Source organism: Etheostoma cragini, chromosome 10 (assembly GCF_013103735.1).
Source record: "Etheostoma cragini isolate CJK2018 chromosome 10, CSU_Ecrag_1.0, whole genome shotgun sequence".
Taxonomy (NCBI): Eukaryota; Metazoa; Chordata; class Actinopteri; order Perciformes; family Percidae; genus Etheostoma; species Etheostoma cragini.
The window spans coordinates 244,120-253,083 of record NC_048416.1 but is presented as its reverse complement, the minus strand read 5'-3'; the positions used below and the strand labels follow the sequence as shown (position 1 = coordinate 253,083).

At 41.8% G+C, this 8,964-nt stretch overlaps 1 protein-coding gene across 5 annotated transcripts in view; it reads right to left on the bottom strand.

Moving 5' to 3' along the window:
* The window catches only part of afap1l1a (actin filament associated protein 1-like 1a), a 30,183-nt gene that overhangs the window by 20,161 nt on the left and 1,058 nt on the right, over positions 1-8,964 (bottom strand). The window lies entirely within an intron of this gene.

The window sequence follows — 8,964 nt, the reverse complement described above, 5'->3', positions numbered from 1 at the left end:
AGACAACACAGCCCTCAGGTTCATAGGGACACACAAACCTCTCCACCACGATAAGGTGATGGTTCCCCGGAGAGGCTTCTTGCTGAGAATGTGATGTGCAATATGTTTTGCTAACACAGAATAACTTGAAAATGTGTAAAAACGGGGAAGATTTAAGATACCTATAGTGGTAAAGGTGATCTTGATTGAAGAACACTGCAGAAATACCACTAGACAATAAATAATAGATAAATGAGTCGTACCATGCACATCTAAAGAGGATTTCAAATATATCCTTCTGAGGATGTCAGTGTGTGGAAAATGAATTGCCTAATAGTGTAGACAGGAAGTGCTCCTAAAATCTAATTTGGTAAACAGGTCAGACAGCTTCCCTGAGACATTTCAGGAGTTCCCCAACTCTTCCAAATCCTCTAGCTGTGACAAATTCCACAGACCTGATAGACTTGGACACTCCTTTCTGTGACTAAATGTGACCTCTGCCCTCCTCACTGAAGCGGTGACCTCACACATGACCGTGCATGCCAGAGGAGGGATGGGAAAGCAAACCATGTTGTAAACTAGAATTCATCCTGGAGTCTAAGTGGACGTTTGTGCCAAATTTGAAGACATTCCCTCCAGGGAGTCTTGAGATATCGCATTCAGGAGAGTGGAACGGACGGACGAATCGCTAATCCAAAAACATGCCAGCGGCCCGTTTGTCGCCAGCGCAGAGGCATAAAAACACACATCACTCTTCTCCACATTACCAATGGGTACAATGAGCTCTCATGCATCTAACTGACACGTTGAAGACAGACATACATACCGTTCGTCAGACACAACCTACCAAGCCAAGAGCCTGGGTCTGTCCCAGGTTTCTGCCTAAAAGGAAGTTTTTCCTCGCCACTGTCGCACTGTTGCTTGCTCTGGAGGAAACTACTAGAATTGTTGGGTCCTAGTAAATTCTGGAGTGTGGCCTAGACCAACTCTATCTGTAAAGTGTCTTGAGATAACTCTTGTTATGAATTGATACTATAAAAAAAAATTGAATTGAATTGAATTGAATCGAATTGAATTGAACATACTGCTAAACATGATGGACTATTACTTTAGAAAATAGATGCATTTTCCAGATTAACAGTTAGTACCATTAATCAAGTCCATGTTCCAAAACCCAGTTATATCCACAAAGAGGTAACTCCAGCTAGACAAAGCTGCTGTGAGAAACTCAAAGGACTGTACCATCTGCAACTCCACAAGAGATCAGTATCTAAGGAAAACTGCTGGGCTTTTCTTGGAAGTCTCCCCTTCCATATTGTCTTTGGACATGTTGGATATACTGCCATTTTCCAACCTGATCTGACACAAAAGAGCTCTTCAGGATGAAGACTTTGAGGTGTGGGAGTCTCATCGCTAAGGCCGGCTGAACAATGTGACCCAGCAACTTTTGAAAGGAAATGACAAATATTGTTTGTGTGAAAAAGAACAAACTTATCTCCTGTTAAGTGTGTCATACGAGAGGGTTTTGAGTTAAGAGAGAGCTGGGTTAGACTGTTATCTTCATGCCGTGTGAGGGATACCACCGTCTAACTCAGTCATCAAAGCAGAGACATGCATGTTTGAAGAAAAAAGCTGAATCATAACATTTAGAAAAGAGAAGAAAATGGATATTACATCTGTAGTTCAAAAACCCACCATCATTTCACACATATAGATAGATCACTGAGGCGTGTGTGGCTGTCACATACTAACAAAGGCGAGGAACGCCAGATGACCACATGTGCTTTTAATTGCATGCTGTGCCAACAATGCCGTCTCTCACCAGCCTGTGCCCTATCATGATGAAATCTCCTCCCACTCTACTCCTCAGATTCCAGGCATTTCCCAAGTCTGATGGTTCTCCTCTCCCCAGCGCACAACATGTCTGGGCAGTCCCAAACTGATAGCACCGGAGCCCACGATAGACACACAAAGACAGTATTGGTTTATTGGGAAGATGATAACTTGGCCTGTGTGTTCCTATTTAAGGCAGGATTTTAAGGGGGAAGGATACCACCTGGTTAAAATATGCAATTTTAACCCAGATTTCTCAAAGCCATTTAGCTCTACGGGGCATCACTGTTTTGGTATTACGACCTGCAACTTTACTGTTTGGATTCACTCTCGCCACTCTCATCAGGGTTGTTCCCAGACAAAGGAAGCAACCATTCAGCCAAAACCCCAAAAGTGTTACATATTATTAACAGCACTTTTCATCTGTAAAAAACACACAGAGTGGCTATTAATGCTACTCTATTCTTTTAAGGGTCAGGGAAATATTATTTTTTTATTCGCAGGAGAACCAACCACATGAAGGTCCTTAAATGCAACATAAACCCAGACACCCTGACTGAGACCCAGATGGCAGGTGGCCAAGTCATAAGTCAAATATACAAAGATTAAGCTGCCAGTCATCAAGGCAAACATTTTTTCAAGATCAGGCTGGCTCTGATGAACTAGCTACTGAAGAAGACCCTTAGGGACTGATTTTGATTTTATTCTGGCAGATACCAAAAAAAAAACTCTTCTTGTCCTATATCAGTTAACTGTATGGGGATGCTCCATATGCCCCCTATAGAGATGGACTTCCTCCCACTTCTGATGACATCACTTATCACCTCCGGACTTCTGTTTCCTCTTCCCGTCAGCTGACCCGCTGCCACTTTTACTGTAGTGTCTCTAGTGACCCCATTCTCAATGCACTGTTTAGATCAAGGCTAGATAGAGTTGAATGTGCCGGCTTCTCCAACCTTATTTCAAAGGGAGGCCAATTCAAAGGAGCTTTTCCATGGGCTATGCTTACAGACCTTAATTTAGCTGCTGCAGATGAAGTCCCCTTGAAAATTCCTTTCTCATGGAGTTGACATGTACATTTATTATGTGGATGGACATTTTAGACAAACACAATAATAAGCAGACATACCATGCTAATTGCTAAACATGCAGAGGTTGAGCAGCAAGTGAGGGGAGCATGTGGAAGAGCTTATTAGTTTAGAGGAGTCGTAAAGGCATACGACTTAAGGGAAGAGGGGTGGAAAACTTGTTCTCCCCACTGTTTTTATAGTACATGGGACGGGAAGATGCTTAAGGTTATGATAAAATACAGCAAGAACCCCGTGATCCTCACAAGTGCACCCACAAATAGAATAAATAGAGTACAGATGGAAACAGTCTAGAGGAATACTTGTTTCAGATCTCTTTGTTGATGTTAGGTAGTATTCTGTCCCAGTTTTTTATTGGCTGGTACGTGGACTTACAGCCTGACACTAGCTGATTGCTAACTTAAAAACACCTTTTGATAATCTTCCACTAGGCCAAACCTAAGCATTAGCAGCACGCATTCCACAGCACAATTACTTCCAGCCTTGCATCTTGGTTTAGCCCTCCGTAAAGTAGAGAGAGTTTTAATTAAACTCTCCCTATCTTATATTTATAGACGTCATTTAAATGGGGAGTGTATGTATCCTGCTGTCAATATCTAGAAACAATGTCTAGCCTGAATGTGCATCCTCACTCCTTCTAATCAGGCCACTCTAATAAACTAGTTACAGAGAGAGAAATCTACTCAAAGTCATTAGGCCTCTGAAGCGGCTGGGACGTTTCCATGGTGACCGAGGGGGAGAATTATTGGTTTGTGAGCATTAACTGGCTTTTGAAGGGAAGCTTTTGATGTACGCGCACACACACGCACACGCGCACACACACACACACACACACACACACACACACACACACACACACACACACACACACACACACAGAGGTGATAAGCAGGGAGCTACTATCTCAGCAGTGAGAGTGAGTTACAGGTCAGGTTAGTGATGCAATGCTGCTCATTTTCCATCCAACATCTACTATGTTTATATCCTCTGGGATTTTGTTGTAGGGCACTTTTCCCACCTGGGTCTGTTTAAAATGAACCCTGGAGAGTTGTGCTGGATAGTTTGGTTTGTTTGGCGTGGTGTGAAAGCTCACAACTTAAAAACGAATTTTGGGGTCTCTGTTTGCTTCCAAGTGGTCTAGGGTTTGGTTCACGTCAGGTGAGAATGTGATCAGACATAAATACTGGAAGTGAACCGAAGACATTCTCACCTAAGCCTTCGATTTCAACTTTGCACATAATTTAAGGACCAATGATGGCTGATAATTTCAAATCCAATAACCTTATTTGACCATGTTGCTCTTGTTGTCCGGGTGACAAAACATCATCATTTCCCTCTCATCAGGCCTCCCTCTCCTTGAATCGCTGTCTGTCAGCTGCTCATATTACTCGCCTCTTCTAAAATATCAGAAACACAAGCAAAGCCAGAAAACCTAAGCCGTTACAAATATTGTGTTGCTCAATTATTTTGGAGACTAGAAGTGTCGGTAAGTTTCACTCAGAAGACCGCGTGACATTTGTTTACAATGTTTACTGCGTTTGACAAAGTTCAGTGAGAATGCTAACCGAACAAAATGCAAAATGCAATAATGTTGCAACTCCCCCCCCCCACCCGAATCGCACCCAGTCTGGCTAACTATAGGTGTGAAAGCGCCCTCAGTAAGCTTAAACCTGGCATCAGATTATAAATTGTTAGCTCTGTTATGGCCAAATCTGATGGATGTGGGGCACCAGACGAGTGCACAGGAAAACCTTCAGTGTGTATAATGTGACATGGAGGAGAACAAGTGATGAGGAATCTTTTACAGCAGATAATGTCCTGTTTTTTCTTTGTGTAAAATGTTCCCTCCTATCCCCATGAAGCTGTTAATGCCAGCTACATTCCTCCTGTAGTCCTTTACTTTCCCCTTGTCGTGTTAAATCTACTGTATCAAATGTGCTTGTTTAGCACTGTGATAGGCAGGCAAACTATGAAGGGGATTTCCCCGTCTTTTTCCAATGTATTATGGAATAGGTTGATCATGCCAGTGACCCTGAACAGAAAAAAGAAGGTATAATAAATGGAGAGATGGCTTGAAGTCATTGAACAGTATCAATGGCCAGGTGGCAACAGTTGCATTGTGATCTTTCTCAATATGGACTCAGGTCAAGATTGAAAGTTCCCAGAAGTGTCCATGATGTAGGGGATATGTGTCTGCTAAACCTCCTTCCCCTCTTTCTCATTTTTCATAGTCTGCTCCCTGATTTATTCAGGTCTGAGATGGCACAGAGAGCTTGACTCAGCCAGCTGCCAGACAAAGCCTCTACAGTGCAGTCAGTGAGATTCAGATCCCGTATCTGCCCTCAGTCCTATGAGATCACCACGATGCTATGTCTCCCTCACACAGAAGTAGTCACACACTGAGACTGATGCTAGTCTGCAAGTGGAGGCACTGTTTTACTGATGTTGCACAGACAAGGGACACACGTGCACACACACACACACACACACACACACACACACACACACACACACACACACACACACACACACACACACACACACACACACACACACACAAGGGGGAAAGGAGCTGCTCTGTTTCCATTTGGGATTTTTGGCCACAGAAGAAAACACCTTATTTCTAAAGTGCGATACACTCTACAGCGGCCTGCTGTAATGTTGTGCAGCATATCTCCACGGAAACCCTATATAAACAGCTGTGAAGAGAGTGACCATTGCCTTTACACAATACAAATGTGCACGCCTACACGTGCACATACTAATACTCTGCACATATATCAGACATATGAATCATAGTGATCTTCTCATCTCACTAGGGTTAAGGAGGGGATTTCCACACTTTATAGGGCTGGTCCACACTCAAACCTGATTTACAGCTCATGCATGTTGGGGCACACATATACACATATATATATATATATATATATATACATATAGTATATACTGTACATACACACACATCGTACTGTATGTAATATAACGTACTCAACAGTTGAGCGTCAGCATGTCTGCACACTAATTTAATTTAAAAAAACCTCTTGATAAAGTCTGATAGAGCAAGCAAAACTAAGGTACTTATGAACCTTACATGTATAATTAAAAAATGATATATATGGAAGGGAGATTCCCTCCTTATAACCCCTTATTATTATAGCTGGTGTTTCAATTGGTTTGAAAAACACGAGATTTGCCAAGCACTGCAGAGAGAACAGACAGGAGGGCTTTCCACCAGAGTCTAGTGAGGCCAAGGAAACCACAGCCAGCTTTTTAACAGTCCAATCAAAACATGGGATTTGGATGTTTAATATGATTGGCAGCTTGGCCTGCACGATTGATCGTTATAAAATCTCAATCTCGAGTCACCATTTTCACGATTTAATTTTTAAACCATTTTTATTTTTACATTTATTATTTGTTTAATTTTTTAAATGACTGATTCTCATTTAATTTTACGAGCTTACTGCCTCACAAACGCTACTACTTTCTTCCGTGAGTTTTTAACAGACTGGCTGCAACGCACTCCCTTCTCTTCCTCGGGCCCCCTCCAAAAAGCTTTTAGGAGCTTGTTTGCGGTTCCCCATTTCACGCAGCCTGCCTGATCATTGTACCTCTTGAAATTGTGTTTAAAGATACAGTGATGACGTATGAAAAAAGCCTCTATGTATACAGGCTTGTGGTGATGTGCAATGTGATATAGGTGCCAAAAAAGTTTGGTACTGCCGATTAGTTTAGTCTTGTCATAGTTCATGTGTGGGATAAACATCACACTTTGTGAGAAAAAAATCATCAATTCCAAGCTAGAAAATCATGATTCATATTCCCCCCTGAATCGTGCAGGCCTAGTGGCAACAAACAATCTGCAATAACCGTAAAAGTAGTGTTGACATATAACTGAACCACAGGATGAGCTTTAAGACACCTGTTTCCTCAGCCCCATTGGACTCCATTGGAGAGCTGCTTCCAACTGAGCGTTTGCTTCCAAAACTATGACAGCAAGACCAAGGATTTCAAATAATGGAGTAGTGTTACTAAAATGAATAGGTCATTTTCACAAACTCTGCTTTTGTGATGTGAAAATACAAATCGCGGCACACACAATAAGTCATAAAGCATAGATGCACACATAGTGAGGTCAGTGACCACTGGTAAGATGACGACAGCACACTGCATTTTAATTGTGCTCTTTTGCCCTGCGAGCATGTACCCACTGAAATCATGTTTAATTCAAATCCTTGTTTGTTCTCAAATGTTTTCTCCACAAACCTAATGACTTTGATTTGTATCATCAAAAAATAAATTGATAGTCATTACCATTGGTTGCTTTTATTTATGAATAACTGTTACATTGTTGTGGGTAGATTTCTCAGTGGAATGCGGTTATGCAAACGAGCCATCTCATTAGAGGAGAGAAATGGATGGAGTAGGGATTCATGCACATGGAGCAGACGAGTAAAGACATGAGCACTATGATACATGTATGCATCACTGTGCAGTTCATAGAAGATTACTGTTTTGTCCACACCTTCTTCCATATGCTCCAAAATATCCTGACAATAGTCACAATTCATCATATCTGCTGGTCTTAATCATAGACAATCCCATCACTGCAATGCATTTCTTTGGGGACAGCCTCTCCCCTCTCACACCCACCTGGTGCTTTGCTTCTCACAGTGCACACTGAGTCCACCGTGGAAACCAAACCTTTATTACACTGTTGCTCCAGCTGGCTTGGATAGTGCATATTACTGTAAGAAACTCCCATCATTCATCTCATACCTGCCGTTCGCCGTTACTTTAACAAGCGCGATATCTGAGCTTGTGTAACTCCACATAGCAAGCTTTGGGGGGTCAGAAAAGGAAAAACCTTTAAGACAATGAAATGATCAATTTAAAGCTGCACCCATCAATATTTTCTAACAATAGCTCCAATGACTTGTGATGTTATGGTCTCCACTGTCACAACAAACTAGTTAGCAACCAGCTGGAGAACAGACAGTAGAGAAGCGTTTAGCTGCTAAAGAATACTGGACTTAATTGTGTCAGGTGGACATGAAACACAACTCAAAATAACTCTTGACAACAGGTTTGCCATATCAGCTGAAAATAAGTCTAATATGTTATAAGGGAACAGCTCGCTCAATGTCCCAAAATGAATGAATGCAGTACTTCCCACTGCCACTTGAGAATCTGGCAGCTTGTGAAGGCCACTTATTTTCTGTATTTATAGACTAAACAATTGACTGAACAATCAATTGATAGAATTCAATTTACTGTAGCCTTATTTAAGACAAGGGAGGAAAAGTGATTTAGCAGCTGCCAATCAGACCACGTTAACAGTAGGGTGCACCCCAGGGATCACAAGCCGGCACCGCCTGGTTTTTCCTGCAGCGTTTACACAAATACAAAGCTCAGATAGAAAGTCAGTCAAGCTAAATTCCTGTTTGCATGTGTGTGTGTTTGTGTGTGTGTGTGTGTGTGTGTGTGTGTGTGTGTGTGTGTGTGTGTGTGTGTGTGTGTGTGTGTCTGTCTAACCTGGACAAGAACTAAAGTTACTCTTTAAATAATTTGTGTACACATCAAACACACTAGTAACATCCACATAATCCACATTCACTTACAAGGTGAGGACAAATGGCAAATTAGTAAATCATGGACATGAAAGGCAGTGGCATTGGGACTAAAAAACGTTTTTTTCTTGAAAGCAAAGAGACCCTTAAAAAGGTGCTGGAAGTAAAATTAAGAACCACATTTGCAGTTTGTCCAATTTCCTTTCACCTCTAGTCAGTTGAGTAAAAATGTCCATTAAGTTGCATGCTATAATCACTCTCACATGTTTACCTGCTGGCTGCTGGCAACACAAAGCACTCACGTCTCTGCAGCTCTCAAAGCAGGAACATGATACAGGAACATCAGCTGAACTGTAAAAACACATCAAACTAACTAAAATCTCAAACTACAAACGGAAATCACAACTTCATATTTGAAATGCTGAGTTGGGTCACACCGAGCCCTGATAAAGCTGTTGCTTCTAACCTTCTAACCACCAGAGCCCATGGGGGGA